The sequence below is a fragment of the Lactuca sativa genome, chromosome 6 (assembly GCF_002870075.4).
Source record: "Lactuca sativa cultivar Salinas chromosome 6, Lsat_Salinas_v11, whole genome shotgun sequence".
NCBI classification, from domain to species: Eukaryota; Viridiplantae; Streptophyta; class Magnoliopsida; order Asterales; family Asteraceae; genus Lactuca; species Lactuca sativa.
In genome coordinates this window covers 141258104-141278504 of record NC_056628.2, presented here as the reverse complement: position 1 = coordinate 141278504, position 20401 = coordinate 141258104, and positions in this window count along the sequence as shown.

The window sequence follows — 20401 nt, the reverse complement described above, 5'->3', positions numbered from 1 at the left end:
AAGAATGGCATTTGTGTTAGGTCAAATTATCATTTTTGGCAAAAACAGGTTTGGACAAGTACTCATGGTCCAAAGGTTTTTATTTTATTGCCACTTTGTTCCAATTTACTTTAAACTTTTTTGTAATGACAATTTTTATTAGGGAAATTCGAATTAGGTATAGAAAAATCTGGATAACAAACAGGAATCGTGTAAACACTTTCCTTGTTTGATATTTCGACCCTATATGCCTTGGGTATTACAAAATCCAAACTGGGATAATTCCTGATGTAGAAATTCAGATTTTAGGCATGAAATCTGAATCAATTTTGAGAAGATGAAGAGAGAGCGTTTTCCATTTTTCTGTGTTTCAAACAATAGTCGTTTTCCCTGATTTATCCAACAAAAGATAAATCAAAACAGTTTTCATTTTTCAATTTTGGGACCCCCGACTTGACACAGTAGATTAAGGTTCAGTACTAACAATGTTTAGTAAATACAAGTGTGCACTCTTGCACCTCCTAACTTGTATTATAACTAAAACATTATTCTTGAAACACTTGTTAAGTCCATTACACTAAAATATATTTGGTGATAAAATCATTAACAATCCTCCCCTATTTTAGTGTAACCTTGAATTAACAAACTTAAAACAAAAGAAACGAAACTAATGCATAAATGAAAATATCGATACGATTGAATTTTCATATTAGTATATTACACATTTCAAACATTCGAGAAATCAAGGTATCTTAAAGATTGAACTCATCAACTCTTTTGAATATCTGAAGATAATATACACATTAATTTAACAATCATCTAAAACAAAATAACTTGACACTAATTATAAAGTCGTGTGTCCCAATCCATTCTTGATCGTATAAAAGCCAAGTCCCGAGCTCTTTGAAGTACGGCTATACTTCACGATCATATAGGTGATTCTTTTATTCATGTACCTATATACATTTTATCAAAAGAATCATTAAGAAATCAAATTCGTCCTGGTCTCTACAGGTTCAAACACACGTACCTTGGGATGGTTATAATGTGCGTTCCAATTCATATAAATAAGCTTTCCACATTGAATTCAACCTCTAACATTGTATTAGAGGGGAATTGGGTGTCTCATTCATAAGAATTTACAAGGACTTTAAACCCATCCCTATAGTATATTTGTGCACTAGGTCTCGCGCCAAACTCTTAGTGAGATGGTCCGCCAAATTTTGTTGTGATTTTACAAACTCAATCGAAATCACACCATCCATTATTTGATTTCTAATAATCTCATGTCTAACATCAATATGTCTCGATTTTCCATTATAAATTTGACTATAAGCTTTACTCAAAGTAGCAACACTATCACAACGGATAGATAATGGCGCAATCGGTTTCCTCCACAATGGAATCTCATAAATCAAATTCTTTAACCATTCTGCTTCCTTACTTGTAGCAGCCAATGCAATAAATTCAGATTCCATTGTTGAACTTGTTATACAAGATTGCTTCTTAGATGCCCATGAGATAGCACCTCCACCAAGTAAGAATACCCAACCAGTTGTAGAAGAATGATCTTCTCTATTAGATATCCAACTCACATCAGAATATCCTTCCAAGACCAAAGGAAATCCTAAATAACACAAACAATAATCCTTGGTTCCTTTCAAATACTTGAAAACACGATGAACCGCTTGCCAATGTTGAGTACTAGGATTATAAGTAAATCTACTCAATCTTCCTACTGCGAAAGATATATCAAGACAACTGCTAGTCATAGCATACATCAAAGAGCCAATAGCTTACGAGTACTCCAGTTGACAAACTGATATGCCTCTATTAGGCATCAACTTCATGCTTGAATCCATAGGGGTGTTAACAGGTGTACAATCACTGTAATTGAACCGTTTGAGAATTTTCTCAATGTAATGTGATTGTGTAATAGCAAGTCCCTTGTTTACCCGTTTAATCCTTATTCCAAGGATTACATCCGCCTCCCCCATATCCTTCATGGAAAACTTTGAAGACAATAAATTCTTAGTTGCATTAATTTGATTTTGATCAATGCCAAAAACATGTTGGGTTTTGAGCATTCTAACACTCCTAAGTGTACATGCAACCCTAATAAACCTTGGATCTATGTTTTCTCTAAAATACATGCAAATAATAATTTTCAAGGTTTACATCCTAACTAGCATGGCATGAAGAACTAGAATCATAAAACACTAGAAGAATGACATACCTTTTGATAGTGATTGATTGCTTGGAGTTTGAGAGCCTAGCACCAATAATGTGAATGCCTCAAGTGGAATCACAAATCACCACAAACTTGGAAAACTTATGAAAGTGTATACTTTGCTTCAAGAAATCGGCCACACCTTTTTTCACACACTAGGGTCAATTTCATGCAACATAAGCTTGTTTATATAGTGTGCATGATTAGGGTAAAACCCTAATAACCCATGTCATTTCCTTTCCAAGGATCCATGGGTTAAAAGCTCCATGGATCATCCATGGAGTTCCATATAAGCTTAGCCCATTTCCAAATGAGTGTTAGCCCACACTATATAAATATAATAGCCCATGATTTAATTAGTCTTCCTTTTAATCACTAAATTAATTCATAATTAATTTAAGACTAAAAACCAATTAAATAACATGACTTCATATTAATATATTATAACTTATAATATATTAATAAACCATAAGTATACAATTCTCATAATATTATCCATAAATCGTTTGGGTGAAGTGCAACCCAAATGGACCATGTCGGGCCGGGTCAAGTATATACCAAATAAGTTATGGACTTAGACACCTTATCCAACAGTCTCCCACTTGGATAAGTCTAATAATTGTATTTGCCTATATTACTTCAGGAACCAACCAGCAATCATAGCTCTCGAAAACTCTGTTGAACTATGAAGCGCCATTTTAGATAAGTGATCATATAATCCTCTGCTCTCATAATATCAGTCGGACAAATACATGGAACAACGTCGTACTTATTGTCCAGCAGTTTGTTTCCCGATTTCCGATTTGTTTGACAAAGAACTTAATCGAACACATCAATTTAGTTCTGACCGGGCCCGGTACATAGGTCAAAACAAAATCATCGAGGGGCCCAGATATCGCTTCTATTTCTAGAATGAACATATAAACTTTGACTCATATGCTTGTTCTACTACTTGTTGAATTGTACACAAAGGCACGTTTTATAACATCAAGTTACTGATGCGTTTTCGTGCAATCAATACACAACCAACTCATAGGCAACAACTCATATCTCTAGGTTTGAAGACTTATATGATATTACCGTCTTACGATCACTCGAGATAAATTCCATGAAGTGATACAAGTGAGTGTGGGTTAATTCCAATACTCATAACTTATGAGCACTCATGAATGTTGTAGCAACCATTGCTATGTCTAAACACATTTAGCCATCTACAACCTTGATTCATGACAATCTTAATTCATACCTACTTCCAACATATGAACGACTGTGGAGTGTTTAAATAACTTAGTCATTCGGAAAGAATAACTTAGCTATTCTGGAAGTCAAAACATGCAAAGTGAAACACAATAATAATCGAATCCAATATGGTCTCATAACCCTTTTGAATATAAATAAAACCACCTTTTATTTATCACCATATTGATTACACATTATTCATTGTATAATGTTTCAAATAATCAACTTAATACTTGAATAAAAACAACAGTTGTCCCATGCTCCTAGCATGTACACTTTGTTTTTCTAAACAATAGTTATGCCGTACTCCAAGTATGCACACTATGTTTGTCTATGATCTTTACTTTTGTGAAATAGATCAATTGAACATGATTCCAATGATGCTCATTTCACAATCCCAAATCCTTATTGTAAATGTAAGAATTACCAATTCCTACCATTTACCAAAAAACTGTTAGATTTTAAACTTTTATGCAGTGTTCCTCTTGTAATGATTATGCACAAAGTCACAAAACTTGTCAACAGTCATTACAGAGTATTCCAAAGGATATCAACTCAATGGAAATGAAGTCTCATATTCAAAGTACATTGCTTTGAACATCCTTCTTGCATTAAGCTTTTCCTAATCTTATACATATTGAATAACTTCCACCTATGGAGACATTTCCATAGTCCCATTTTGACTATCATTTCCGAACAAGAGTTACCTCCTTTCAGAATATGTCAATATGGTCCTTTCCAACAGTTTATATCCTACTTCCAACTGTCCCCGAGCAACCAATCTTTGGAGAACCTCAAATTGTCCTCGACAATTGCTTAATCACTTTAGTCATATCCAATTCTAGAATTTTCCCTTCTCAATGCCCTGAGCATTTGGAAAATTTAGAAAGGATGAATATTATAGCACATGCAATCGATCCTATATCCGAAGCATATGGGACACGATTCATGATGTCTCACATAAAGACATGATACTAGACCAGTCTATTGCTACAAAAAAATTTATTGGCCATGTTTTCAAAATTTAACTATGAAGAGGGATGTCGTAGTCATAATCAAATTTTGATAACGCAATATATATAAAATTTCTTTAAGTTGAACCATCCCAACATCAAATACATACATATATATATATATATATATATATATATATATATATCCTTGACTAAAGATGATTAAAATCTCAATCTAAGCTTTTACAATTGAATTGAAGTATAATTTCCTCTCCCTTAATTATAGCAAAACAATTTTTCAACCCCTGCAACTTCACGAATTGAAACTTTTGTTTTTCTATAATTAACATTGCTAGCTTGAAATAATAATAATCATAATTATCATGCTCCCACTAACATGATGATTATTAGCATAACACTTATGCTCCCACTGGCTTTGACATGGATTCAAAAATCGGTTGGACTTCTAAAATTTAGATTCATACACCCTTTCGTTGATAGCTCACATGTGTATCTAAGCAATTTCAAGAACTATGAAAAGGGATGTCGTAATCATAGTCTCAATTGTTTAGACTTTTGCTATTTCTCACAAGTCCATGGTAGTGTGCCGGTTAACCACACACGCTCCACTAACGACTTTTGAAAATGCAAATAACACAATTGCTATCTACTTAAAATCTACTTAGTGAAAGCGTTTCCTCACCATCATTCTCATGAATCGGAGAGAAACCTTATGACACTTAGATTTTATGGTGTATGAGTTCCTATCCATGTGAATTTGTCAAAACCATAATCACAAGACAAGGTTAGTGACAAATTCAGCCTTACATGGACTGAACTTGTTAAATCTTAATTTCTTGTCACCTGGTATCACAAGGCCCACCAAAGCTTCCAAGCTGTTATGCTCACAATTTAGAACTAACATAACTCATATGCACAGTCAACTTAATTGGCACAAGAATTATGTCAACATGATAGGTTTCAAACCTGAAGTCATGTGCTAGTGATAGAACACAAGTTTTACTCTTGATTAAATCTTGAAACTCTTTCAGGATCATTAAGGCTTCCACTGTCCTCTTGACATATAAGTTTCCCTAGTCAAGCACCATTCCTTGACAAAACAAATATTCGAGAGTTGGTGCGGATTCTTATCAAGATAAACACTTCACACAATTGGTCTTAGTTAGCTTTTGTCTTATCCAAGACATCACAACTTACCAATTTCAAATGTACAGGAGTAGAAAACATTTTACACTACATTTGATAAGAGTTTTAAACCTTACTTTATGTCACTCAATGTTACAATCTTGAAGTATGACTCTAAGAGTTGTTTTGGAACGAAGTATGACTCATTCTCTTGATTTTAACCATTCCAACAATTCATGACCCCTCTTCTTAGTCATAACAATGCACTAAGATGTCCTTAGAGTATGAATTTGTGATATGGTTTCATAATCATTAAGATGATCATAAAACATGATACTAAAGTACTCTCGCATCTTTTCAGATTTGAGAAACTTTTATCTCTCTGCCAAATTTGATTCTTCTCATCCGTTCTGCCATACATTGAAACTTTTCCAATGTTACAGAATTATACTTAACCTTATAAGTATAACCATATTTACTGATCTTTAGTAAATCATGACGAATCGATCTTTGTGTGGACCTTGACCAGCACACACCCAGTGTACCTAATTCCTTAGTCCTTCAATTGACTCACATATGCATGTGATCAATGAATTAGTCTCAATTTTACAAAGATGAAAATTCTCATTCATCATACAATACATCTTGTATGATTCCAAGTTTCGGTCCAATTGAAACTTGGGTGATGAGAACCTTTCCTCATTTGTTAAATTCTGACACTACCACAAACGAAAGAATCAAATCCAATTTCCAATAATGCTATTACTGGAAACATATAAGCAACAATTTTTCACAAATGCCATTGTAAGGATATTTTTAAAATAAATAAAATTAAAACCTTTTTTTATTTTAAAAACTTTGCGGAAAAACTTATCCTTATAATCCATATGAAAACCTTGTTGTTATCTATTCCTAAGTAATATATCATAACTCTTAAGCAACAACTCAAAATTCTGATCACCGAATCATGCGATCGAAACCCATCTTCGCAATCAGAATCAGCATATACTTCCTTTAAGCTTCCTATCTTTTCTTTGATTCTTAAAAACATCAACATGTGACCCACTCACATTATGTAATAAGAATCTCCAAATAGGAACTTAATAGAGTTAGACAGTGGACTTTAACTGAAGTAGAGTCAAACTTCTTGACTTGATCAATCTTATGATCTTTCAGGTAAATATGGCAGCTTCGCAATCAGTGTCCCTCCCTTTGGAAATAAAACATATGGACCCTTTGGTAATGGCACATGAGACTATCTCAGACTTAGTCTTTCTCTTTACCATTTGGTCAACCGAGTTGACTATGGCCGATCCCTTTCCATTGGGAAGAGAAATCCTTTTCCCATATATCCAATGCTACCATTGTCAATTTCCATTTAAGGTTTGGGAAGTTGATCTTCTAACAAAATTTGCTTTACTAGTGTTCCAAATCATTGCTGATTCCGCAGCACCAAGCAAATAGATAAGATCACTAAGGGTCATGTCATAGTCTGTCTCATAGTAGTCCCAAAGGGACTCACTATGTTACCAAGAAAGTGATTGAACATCCAACTTTCACAAGACTTTGACACCCAACTCTCCTGGCTTGTCAATATGTGAATTTATCTCCAAGATGTGAGCACACATAGACTATGCTTTCCAATAGGGCTTGAGTGACCTTAAACTTGTGGGTTAGGGAGAATAAATAGAGGAGGTGGAGGAAGAGAAGCATGATGTTGAGGGACATCATCTTTAAGAGGAAAGCTTGTCCCAAGAGATTTGGGAAGATCATAGTTGTCTAAACCAGACATCTATAATGGGAGATAATCAAGTTAGTTGATTCAAAAATCCTTAATATAACATCCAATATGAAATATTAAGGCTAGAACCCAACACAATATTTTATAACTTGGAAGAGGGATGCCGTAATCCAAGCTATAAAATATTTGAAGGTAGGAGAATAACGATTCACCAATTTCCACCATGAAAAACGAAATAATTCATTAGGTTTTTATTGGATTTGAAACTCCTAGATCTTTTGAGATTCATTGAACTTTTCAATGGCATGTTTTAATCTCGATTGTGCCCTCTCAAGTTTTGTGACTGGGATGTTGAGGATCACAAAACAAGGTGTGAATAACCATGCAAATTCACTTGGTACCCTTAATATTATCACCTAATCAATGTGTCGGTTAACCACACGCGCTCCACCGATCTATGATAAACATTAAGTCACCCTTTGTGATCCTTACTAGTACAAGTTAGTGTGTCGGTTAACCACACACGCTCCACCAACGACTTGGTAAGGTACAAAGTGTGAATTTCATGGGTTAGCACCATGTTCACATTTTTCCTAAAGTAACTAAGTTTGGGAATTAAAAAAATATTTAGTTACTTTATAATAATCATTACACTTTTAATGAGAATTTAAAGTCATTGTCCTACCCGTTCGGCTAACGAACCTCCACCAATCAAGGAAGTGGTGGGTGAGAGTGGACTCCCATTAAGCTGCCATTTTACAGGCAGCAACCTTATACCCCCCTTATAGACCAGCTTCGTGAATGATGCCTACTAACGGTAAAACGACTTAATCTTATACATATATATATATATATATATATATATATATATATATATATATATATATTAACCATTAATCTTATAATAGTATAAGGGTTGAATTTTAACTTTTAAAACTCTAAGGGTTTGGAATTAAAGTTTGTGTGAGACTTTACAAATTCCAAAACTTGAGGGCAAGTTTTGAACAATTCATAAACTTTTGGATATTCATAACTTATGAGTTTTAATTAAGTGTTTAACACTTTTAATGAAGAGACTGTTGGACATCCATAACTTGAGGACAAGTTATGGAGTCCATAAAACCATTTATTATGAAAAAGACTCTTCAACTTATGTAACCTATGTTTTAATGGACTTTTAAAAGAAAAAGATTTTTGGTAATCCATAACTTGAGGACAAATTATGGATTCCGTTAAAACACGTTAAGATCAAGAATTAACAGACAAACAATTTGCAAATAATTCCTATGATCTAACAAAACTCATAAGAACATGAACATTCATATCAACAATTTCAAGAATCATATGAACACATATAAAAATTGGAATTTTGATATTATCCTTGAAATTGGTTTACCACAATCATTACCACATCAAAAACAGGTTTTACAAGTCCAAAACAGTTTATGGTAGTGATTCTAGACCAATTCCAGCCAAAACAGTCAAATATACGTTTTCAGGGGGTCCAACTCGTCGAGTGCATGAAAAAACTCGACGAGTTAGATGCATTTTGCCTTGGACTCGTCGAGTCCCTTCATGGACTCGACGAGTCTGCTGTGTAGACAGCATATAAACTTCGATTTTCAGCAATTTGCATCAAGTATTTAAGAAAACAAGCCTAGGATATGATACCACTGTTGGGTTTTGATCATTCTAACACTCCTAAGTGTACATGCAACCCTAATAAACCTTGGATCTATGTTTTCTCTAAAATACATGCAAATAATAATTTCCAAGGTTTACATCCTAACTAGCATGGCATGAAGAACTAGAATCATAAAACACTAGAAGAATGACATACCTTTTGATAGTGATTGATTGGTTGGAGTTTGAGAGCCTAGCACCAATAATGTGAATGCCTCAAGTGGAATCACAAATCACCACAAACTTGGAAAACTTATGAAAGTGTATACTTTGCTTCAAGAAATCGGCCACACCTTTTTTCACACACTAGGGTCAATTTCATGCAACATAAGCTTGTTTATATAGTGTGCATGATTAAGGTAAAACCCTAATAACCCATGTCTTTTCCTTTCCAAGGATCCATGGGTTAAAATCTCCATGGACTTCCATATAAGCTTAGCCCATTTCCAAATGAGTATTAGCCCACACTATATAAATATGATAGCCCATGATTTAATTAGTCTTCCTTTTAATCACTAAATTAATTCATAATTAATTTAAGACTAAAAACTAATTAAATAACATGACTTCATATTAATATATTATAACTTATAATATATTAATAAACCATAAGTATACAATTCTCATAATATTATCTATAAATCGTTTGGGTGAAGTGCAACCCAAATGGACCATGCCGGGCCGAGTCAAGTATATACCAAATAAGTTATGGACTTAGACACCTTATCCAACAAAATCAACATATCATCTATATACAAGCAAATTATCACACCAGATCCAGATGAATCAAAACGGATGTAAACACATTTGTCAGATTGGTTTAAAGAAAAACCATTAGACAAAATAACTTCATCAAACTTCAAATGCCATTGTTTTGGAGCTTGTTTAAGTCCATACAATGATTTCACAAGTCTACACACTTTTTGCTCATTTCCAGGCAAAAAAAAACCATCTGGTTGTTTCATATAAACTTCCTCTTCAAGATCACCATTCAAAAAGGATGTTTTAACATCCATTTGATGAATCACTAGATTGTGAATAGCTGCCAAAGCAAGCAACAATCTAATGGTAGAAATTTGTGCTACCGGTGCATACGTATCTAAATATTCGATACCGGCCTTTTGTCTAAAACCTTGTATGACCAGACGAGCCTTGAACTTATCAATGATTCCATCTACCTTCATTTTCTTTTTGAAAATCCATTTACATCCCAAAGGTTTAGAACCAGGAGGTAAATCAGATAACACCCAAACATTGTTCTCCATAATGGATGACATTTCGTCATCAACCTCTTCTTTCCAAAACGCAACATCTCGAGACTCCATAGCTTTGTTATAAGTCTTTGATCAGTTTCAAGATGAGAGGAATAAGAGTATTGTTACTTCACTTTATCCCTCAAACCTTCAACCAAAAATAGTTGAAAGTCCTCGCCAAAAATTTTCGCGACTCGACCTCGTTTGCTTTTACGAAGTTGTTGTGTTTCTGGAATTGAAACAACTTCCTTTCCATCTGATTTAGGCACCTCACTTGTGCTTGGAATCAGATCCTTTGGTCTTTGAATTGAAGAATACCGCAGCTCATCAAAAATTGCATCTCGCGACTCTATAATAGTATGAATGGAATATGCCTCATTAGGTTATATAACATAAAACCTATAAGCTTTGGAATGTTCTGCATATCCAATAAATATACAATCAATTTCTCTTTCACCCAAATTTTTCTTTTTAGGTTCAAGTAATTTTACAACTGCTCGACATCCCCAAATTCGAAAATAACTCAAATTTGGTGCTTTTTTGTGCCAAAGTTCATAAGGAGTAACTTTGTTCCGTTTATTAGGAACCCGGTTTAGCACATAATTAGTTTTGAGAATAGCTTCACCCCAAAATCCTTCACTTAAACCCGAAAAATAAAGCATCGAATTTACCATTTCCTTTAAAACTCGATTTTTCCATTCAGCAACACCATTTTGTTGTGGATTGTAGGGAGTTGTGGTTTCATGAATGATTCCAACCGATTGAAAGTATTCAGAATCCATGTACTCTCCTCCCCTATCCGTCCTAAGACATTTTATCGAAATACCCAACTGTAATTCGACTTCGGTTTTGTATACTTTAAACTTTTCCAAAGCTTCATTTTTGGAATGTAATAAATACACATAACAAAACCGACTTGAATCATCAATAAAAGTAACAATGTACTCTTTATTTCCCAAGGAAGGTGTAGCATGGAAATCACATAGATTACTATGAATCAATTCCAACACTTTTGATTTTCTATTAACATTTTGAAATGGTTGTTTCGTGATTTTAGTTAACATACTTGCATTTTTTAGAATTAATGTCAAAAGCTAGAATCAATCCGGATTTTGACATTTCAACCATTCTCTTAACATGAACATGTCCTAATCTATTATGTCATAACATAGAATTATCAAGATTAGGCGTAGAAGTCATAAAAGTAGATTTGACATGTGATCCAAAACAACTTATAACATTTAACTTAAAAACACGTTCACAATAATAACCAAATCCCACAAATATTCCACATTTAGACAACACATACTTGTTCGACTCGATGACTTGTTTATAACCCATACAATTCAACAAACCACTAGACACAAGGTTCTTTCGAACCTTTGGAACATATAACACATCAAACAAACTAATTGTTTTTCCAGAAGTAAACGTAATACAAACAACACCAGATCCTAAAATTGCCTTTGATCCTTCATCCGCCATGTGTAAGACAGAACCTTTATTTACTATGTTCAACTTCGTGAACCATCGTTCATCATTACACACGTGATGTGTAGAACAAGTATCAAGCCACTATGAATCTGTATCAGCCCCCTGTACAAAAGAAACTTCTGGAGTTAGTAGAATAACATTAGGTACTGAACTTACAAGATCAATAGTAAGTTGACCTTTGGTTTTAGATTGGTCATGAGACCCACTGCCACCACCAGCACCCTCTTTTCCACTACCACTAGCACCTTTATTTCCAAGTTTCACCCAACAGTCACATTTTATATACCCTTTCAGATTACATCTCCAACACACAAGTTCCTTGGAATCCTTGGACCCCGGTTTGTTGGGGCGAGGTTGGTTATCGGGTTATGGGAAGCACCAAGGTGGTGCTTAATACCACAGAGTTGATTCAGCAAGTGCACGACAGGTTGCGGGTCACACAAAGTTGACAGAAGATTTATGTTGATCGATGCCGTTTGGACCTTGACTTTCAGGTGGGAGACTTGGTTGAAGGTTTCACCATGGAAGGGTGTCATCCGATTTCGGAAGCGGGGCAAGTTGGGCCCTCGGTTTATTGGTCCTTTCAGGATTATTGCTCAAGTAGGAAGGGTTGCATACCAGCTGGATCTGCCTGATGAGCTCATTCAGATCCATAACACTTTCCACGTGTCTCAGTTGTTGAAGTGTGTAGCCGATGATTCAGTAGTGATTTTGTTAGATGACATTCAGGTGGATGAGCGCCTAAATTACATGGAGAGGCTGATTGTGATTCTCAATAAAAAAATAAGACTCACACAATAAGGTGGTGAATCCAGTGAAGGTGTAATGGTAGCACCGAAATGGCTCTGAGTGGACGTGGGAGTCAGAGGGCAAGATGAGAGAGCACTACCCAGATTTTTTTGCATCAACGGACTTTGAGGACGAAGTCTAATTCAAGTAGAGGAGATTTGTAACATCACAGTCCATGTATGTTCTTGTTTGGTCCTTTGAGTTTGAATTTTTCGTGAAAATGGTCCCCTCGTATGTTGGGCGTACATTTGGTACGCTTAGCGTACATGCGCGCATTGAATCAGGGAACTTAACCACGTACGTTGGACGTACGTGGTGTACGCAGGGCATACGGTAGCCAAGACCAAACCCTAACTTTTAGGGAATGAGCCCTATTTAAACAACATTATGGCCTTTGGACACTCACCCTTATCAGCCTTCACTGTTCTTTACCTCCCATTTAACCCTAGTTCATCCTTTTGAGTGTTCTTGAGCTTAGAAGTGACATTTATGGCATTTTGGTGTGTTTTCAAGAAGAAGGAACTTGGAGACAAAGCATTTGTTTAGGTTGAGCTTCTAGATCCAGATTCTTCATCAACTTTGTAAGCTTTTGAAGGTAAAAAGTTCTTAACTTGATGATTTGTTTTCATTGTTAGATTTTAGGGCTTGTTTATGAGTTCATTTGGTCCCATGGGTTCCTTTTGTGAGTTTGGGCAACTCCAGAAGTTATAGGTCTTAGATCTCAGTCCCTTTGATGTTTTAGATGCATAAAAATGTCATCTTGTTGGTTAATATGAGTCCATGCATGAATTTAAGTCCTTAATGTGAGCTTTGCTGGAAATGGGCTTTTACCTTAGAATTCTAGATTTGGGATTTAGTCCTACGGTTATGTGTTATAACCTATTTCTGATTAGGATGATTTGTTTATGTTGAGTGTGGGATCTTCCGGTTTGTTAGCTGAGCAGTTAGTTATTATCAGCGGATTGAGGTGAGTTTTCTCACTGTATCAATGGGTCGAAGGTACCAAGGTCGGCTTATTATTTGTGATATAGGGTGATAGCTATATTTATGATATGTGTATAAACGACCAGGATTTGGCCCCTGGAAACTGTATGAAAGACCAGGATATGGCCCCTGACATCTGTATGAAAGACCAGGATCTGGCCCCTGGCATCTGTATGAAAGACCAGGATCTGGCCCCTGGCAACTATATGGAAGACCGAGATTTGGCCCTCGGCATGGAATTACTTATAATACTATGGTGTGGCCTATAGCACTAATTTATTTATGTAAGGTATGTGGTACTTGGGGAAACTCACTAAGCCTTTGCTTACAATTTGTATTTATGTTTTCAGGTACTTCCAGGACTAAGGGAAAGGGCCCAACATGATGGCACAACATTCTCCCCTCACCATTTTATGCACTTATGGATATTCTTATTCTAATGATTTGACATACTTATTATGTAATGGTTTTTTGAACAATTTAATGACTGTACTTCTTGTTTAAAAATGAAAATTTTGATGGGTTTTTGGTCATAAGAACATCCTATGTGCTCATACAAACCCTAATGCTTGGATCTAGGTTTCTCTATTGTACATGCAAGTTATCCAAGACTATAAACCCTAATTCTAGCATACAAGTAATCATATTAACATAAGAATGGGTTTAAGATATTACCTTGATTGTTATGTAGCAATAACAATCCCAATTCCTCCTTGTATTGACTTTAGAAAGCTTAGAGTCACAAATGTCACTCCTCTAATGGTTCACAAACACCAAGAGCAAGAGGATGAAGAGGAGAGAGGATGGAGGCTGCCCAAAAACATGTGAAACCCTAGAAGGATGCTTAGCCACGTTTTTGGGTTATAAGGGATGTATATATAGTTAGGCTATTAGGGTTATCTAACAAGGAAACCCTAATTTGGATGCTTAAGCCCTAAGCAACCCATGGATCCCTTTCCTTAAGGCCTTGGACGATTTCTTATGGGCTTCCCCCATAGAATTCGTTCACTCCTTAATATAAGGCAATCCATGGCCCAAATTGCAATTATCTTATAATTACAATTTCAGTCCCTTAAGTTTAATTAATCTCTTTTAGTCACAAAACTAATTACTAATTAATTATTGACCAATATTAATTAAACAATATGATTTCTCCTTTAATATATTATTCTCATAATATATTAATAAATCATATTTAATCCTTTCTCTCCATAATTCATCCTATCAAGTTGCTTTGGTGAAGGCAACCCAAAAGGACCATGCACCATCGGGTCAAGTACATACCAAAATAGTTATGGACTTAGACACTAATCCAACAGTCTCCCACTTGGATAAGTCTAATAACTATTATGCATATGACTTCAGATCCTGATCTGCAATCGTAGCTTTCCAAAGCCGCTATCAACTCTGATCCTATCAGATACGCGTGTCCTTTAGATAAGGGATCATATATTCCTCCATTCTAGATATCGTATGAGATGATTTCTAATCATTCTCTTTGTACTATTTCTCGACTTCCGATTTATGACGACTGACTAATTGAACAAATCAAATTAGCCCTAGCCCGGCCGAGCATTTAAGTTTGTCATCACTAAATCATCGAGGGGCCCAAAGATATCGCTTTATCCTACTTTGGATAAAAGGAACGGATAAACTTTGATTCAATGCTCGCTTGCACTTACTCACCGAATCACACACAACAATATGTTTTATGACACCAAGTTACTAGTGCGTTTACATATTATCAATGTGCAACCGATTCACAAGATACAACTCACACATCTCGGTTTCAAGAATATAAGATGTTATCGTCTCACCAATCACTCGTGATACAATCCATGGAGTGATCCAAGTGAGCGTGGGTTTAATCCAATGCTCAAATCATATTCTTAAGCACTCACGAACATTACAGCAAACCTTTGCTATGTCTAATACGCTCTAGACAATCTACAAACCAATTCATGACAGTCTTCATTCATACTTACTTCCAACGTATGACTAACTGTGGTCCGTTTGAATAATTCGATTATTCTTAATAAACTCAATTATTCTGGAAGTCAAAACATGCAAAGTGAAACACAATAATAATACTAATCCCATATGGCCTCAACCCTTTGAGCATAAATAAAACACCTTTTATTTATCACCATATCGATTACTCATTATTTGTCGTTTCGGGTAATCAACTTCTTACTTGAATTATTACACTTGTCCCATGCTCCTAGCATGCGCACAATGTTTACCTATGGTTCTTACTTTGTGAAATAGACCAAATTGAGCACATTTCCAATCATTCTCATTTCACAACTCCAAATCCTTTTTCCATAAGTGAAAGAATATCAAATTCTTTCTACTTATAGAATATGCTAGATTCTAACATTTTATGCAATGATCCTTTCGTAATATTACTGCACCAAAGTCACAAAAACTATTGCCAATGATATTACAAAGTTCTCTATCAGAGATTGTTACAATACAATTTCTTAGATATGATGTCTCTCACTCAAAGTACTTTCCTTTGAACATCCTTTTGCATAAAAGTTTCTAATCTAGTCATAGGTTTTCAATATTTAATTCCCAATATGGGCACGTTTCCATATTTTCCATATGACAACTCATTCTTAATAGAATCTTACCTATTCATAATAATGTCGATATGGTCCATCCAATATGGAAACATTTCCATATTTTCCAATACTATACTTCCAACTACTCATAAGCGACCAATCCTCGGCGAACTTTGGATTGTCCTTTGATAGTTGTTTATTTTAGCCAAAACCGATTCTTGTCCCTTTTCCCTCTAAATGCGCTAGACATTTGGAAAATTTTAGAATGGTCAAATATTATAGCATTTGCAATCGATCCCATGCCCGAAGCGTATGGGACACAATGCATAATGTCTTACATAAAGATTTGATACTTTATCAATCTTCCGCCATAATATTTCATTTGCTATGTTCTCAAAATTTGAATTGTGAAGAGGAATGCCGTAATCATAATCGAAATTTTAAGAACACACTATGTACCTTTGACTAAATTTATTAACATTCCACAACCTAAGCCTTTAGATTTGAAATGAAGCATAATATTCTCTCCCTTAATTATAGCAAAACAACTTTACAACCCTTACGACTTTTCAAGGTATAACTCTTGTTTTCTATAATTAATATTGCCAACTTGCAATACGTGCCTTAATAATCATACAATCATAACATTTATGCTCCCACTATCATGATGATTATTATAAACATAACACTTATGCTCCCAGTAGCTTCTACATGTATTCATAAACATCTTAACTTTCAGAAAAAACAATACCTATTGAATTTCATAAGTCCATGTTTCTAATACTTAATGCTTTGATAACCTTTTATCAAGGCCTTTTGAACTTATACACCTTTTCCTTAGATAGTTCATATGTGTGTCTAAACAATTAAGACTAATTGCCAAACCTCACAATTCAAATCATGGAAAGGGATACCGTAACCATGATCGAATTCGAGAATGCAATTTTACAATCACTATCTTCTTAAAATCTTTCTTAGTGAAAGCATTTCCTCACAATCATTTTCATGAAGGAGGAAATATTATGACACTTAGGTTTAAACAGTGTATGTGTTCCTATCCATGTGAATTTGTTAAAACCAAAGTTTATGACAAATTCAAACTCATATGGATCGAACTTTCTTAATTTCGATTTCTTGCCTTATGGTAGCACAGCTGCCCACCATGTCTTCCAAGTAGTTAAGCAGCTCACCTTTTCTTATCAATGTATTTTCCATTGATCAAGGTCCTTGCCTTTTATGCATTCAAATGAGAACTCATAGGACTCACATGCATAATTAACTCGATTGGATTGGCACATAAACAAAATAATGTCAACACGATAGGTTGTAAACCTCAACTCGTGTGCTAGTGATGATCGATAAGGTCTATTTTGATTTGTTCTTGAAACCTTTCAAGACCATTAAGACTCCCATTAACTCCTTGACATATAATATTCTCTTGTCAATAAACATTTCTTGACAAACAAATATTCAAGAGTTAGTGTAGTTTTTATCAAAACACTTCATAAATTGGTCCTAGTTGGTCTTTGTCTTATCCAAGACATCACAACTTTCCGCATTTGATGAATGTTATAAACCTTCTTAATACTTATCACTCAATGTCACAATCTTAACTCTAAGACTTGTTTTGGAACGAAGTATGATTGACTTCTTGATTTAACCATTTCTTCAATTCTTGAATCCTCTTCTTAGACATGCAATTGTACCAAGACTCTCTTAGAGGATAAATTGAGATATGGTTCTTAATCATTAAGACCTATCATAAAGCATAAAAGTTACTCTCCCTTCTTCTTAGAATGGAGAAACTTTTATCTTTCTGCCTACTTGATTCTTCTTATTCGTTTTGCTATTGATTTGAACCCTTTTAATCAATTCCGAATTATACTTAATCTTATAAGTATAATCATATTTACTAAACTTTTAGTAAATCATGACGAATATCTTGTTACTCTTATGGTGGACTTTTATCAACACACAACTTTGTGTACTTGATCTCCCAGTCCTTCACTTGACACTTTGTCAATGAATTAGTCTAATTTCCAAATATGAAATTTCTCATTCATCGTGCAACCAAGTTGCATGATTCCAAGTTTATGTCCAATTGAACCTTGGGCGATGAGAAACTCTCCCTATTTGGTAAATTCTTGACATTTCCATAATTAACATAAATAAGAATCATATCCATTCTTTGTAGAAATATGCAAACATCAATTTTCATAACGATTTCATTGCAAGGAATTAAACAAATAAATAAATAAGTCAAATCAAAATTTATTTTATTTATAAAAGCAGCGGAAAACATTTGTCCTTACAATGCAAAATCCATTGAAAACTATGTATTTCAAAAAGAAAATTTCTAACAACTCTATCATAACTATCTAAGCTCAAAATCTAATCTTCAAGTCCATGCGATCAAGATCCATTTCTTATGATTAGATTCATCTTGCTCTTTCATCAAGCTTCCTTTCTTTTCACCGATCCTGCAAAACATTCAAATGCAATCTTATCACATCATGTATTAAGAATCAACGAATAGGAACTTAACGAAGTTAGATAGTGGATTTTACCTGAAGCGCAGCCATACTCTTTGACTCTCCCATCTTCTGGACTCTTCAAGCTCCTTGGGCAGACTTGTATCCAACGCCCTTTCTTTTGGCAGCAAACGCAGGTCGGTTCTCTTAGAACGTCCTCGGAAGCATGGTCGGTTGACTTTCCCAACAAATACGCTCCATTGCTTCGCCAAATCATTTCTGATTCAGAAGCAATGAGCATGTAAGTTAGGTCAATGAGGTTGTCGTCATGATCCATCATATAATACTTTCTTTTGAACTCATTATACGATTCAGGAAGTGACTGCAAAACCCAATTCACATCCAACTCATCCGGGAATGACACATCCAATATTATCAACCTATCAATGTGTGATTTCATTCCTAGAACGTGGGCACACATGGGTTTACCATCTTCATGTTTCATTTCCAATAGGGCTTTAGTGATATTGAACCTTTCAATTCTTCGATCCTGTGGTTTAGGGAGAACAATTGGAGGAGGTGGAGGAAGTGAAGCATGATTTCTTGTTCCTCGATCGAATCGTGGAATACCATCCTCATGTGGAATGCTTGTTCCACGGGATTTGGGAAGACCATAGTTGTCGAACTTAGACATCTACAAAACGGGAGAAAACGAATTCAAGTTAGTTGATTGATTGAGTCCTTAGTAAATCACCCAAATGAGATACTAAGGCTAGGACCCAACACAATATTCTACAACTCGGGAGAGGGATGCCGTAACCCAAATTGCAGAACATTTGAAGGTAAGTGAATGATGATTCACTAATTTCCACCATGAAAAACGAAAAAGAAATTTAAGTTTTAAATCTATGAAAACTCCTAGATCCTATGAGATTCATTGAACATTTCAATGGCATGTTTAAATCTCGATATGCCCGCTTGTTTGTGAATAACCATGCAAACTACATGGTGCCCCCACATGTTACAGTCACCTATTCGATGTGCCGGTAAACCACACACGCTCCACCGAACTATGACAAACATTGAGTCGCCCTTTGCTACCTTTGCTTAGAACCATTTAGTGTGCCGGTAAACCACACACACTCCACTAACGTCTTCGCAAGGGCACAAAGTGTAATTTCATGGAATTGCATCAATTCACTTTGCCTAAGTAACTAAGATTGGGAATTTGTAAAACATTTAGTTACTTTTGTAATTCATTATACTTATAATGGAAGGTTTCGTCCTATCCTACCCGTTCGGCTAACGACCCTTCACTAGTCAAGAGTGCAGTGGGTAAGAGTGGATACCCATTCAATCGCCATTTTATAGGCAATTTCCTTAAACACCCCTTATAGACCAGCTTTGTGAATGAGGCCTACTAACGGTAAGACTGACTTTTATTCATACATATGTATAATGTTAGACTTTTAATGTTATATATAGTATAGGGTGTAATTTACACTTTTAAAATATTAGGTGGTCAAATTTAACAATTATACTTTTAATTCAATTAAATTGTAAACCAAAACTTTATGGATTTATTAAGCCTCTTTTAATTATACACCTTAATTAATTAATAAAACCATAAGGGTGTGATTTGAATCCTTTTCAAAACAATACTAGGGTTTTAGAATTTAACATTCCTAATTAAACTTTTAATCAACTTTTAAATTCCAAAACTTGAGGGCAAGTTTTGAAACATTTCAAAACATTAGGGTTTAGAATTTAAATATACATCAAAATTAAACAATTAATCAAAATTTAAATTCCAAAACTTGAGGGCAAGTTTTGAAACCTTTTTCAAAACATTAGGGTTTCAACTATTTAAAT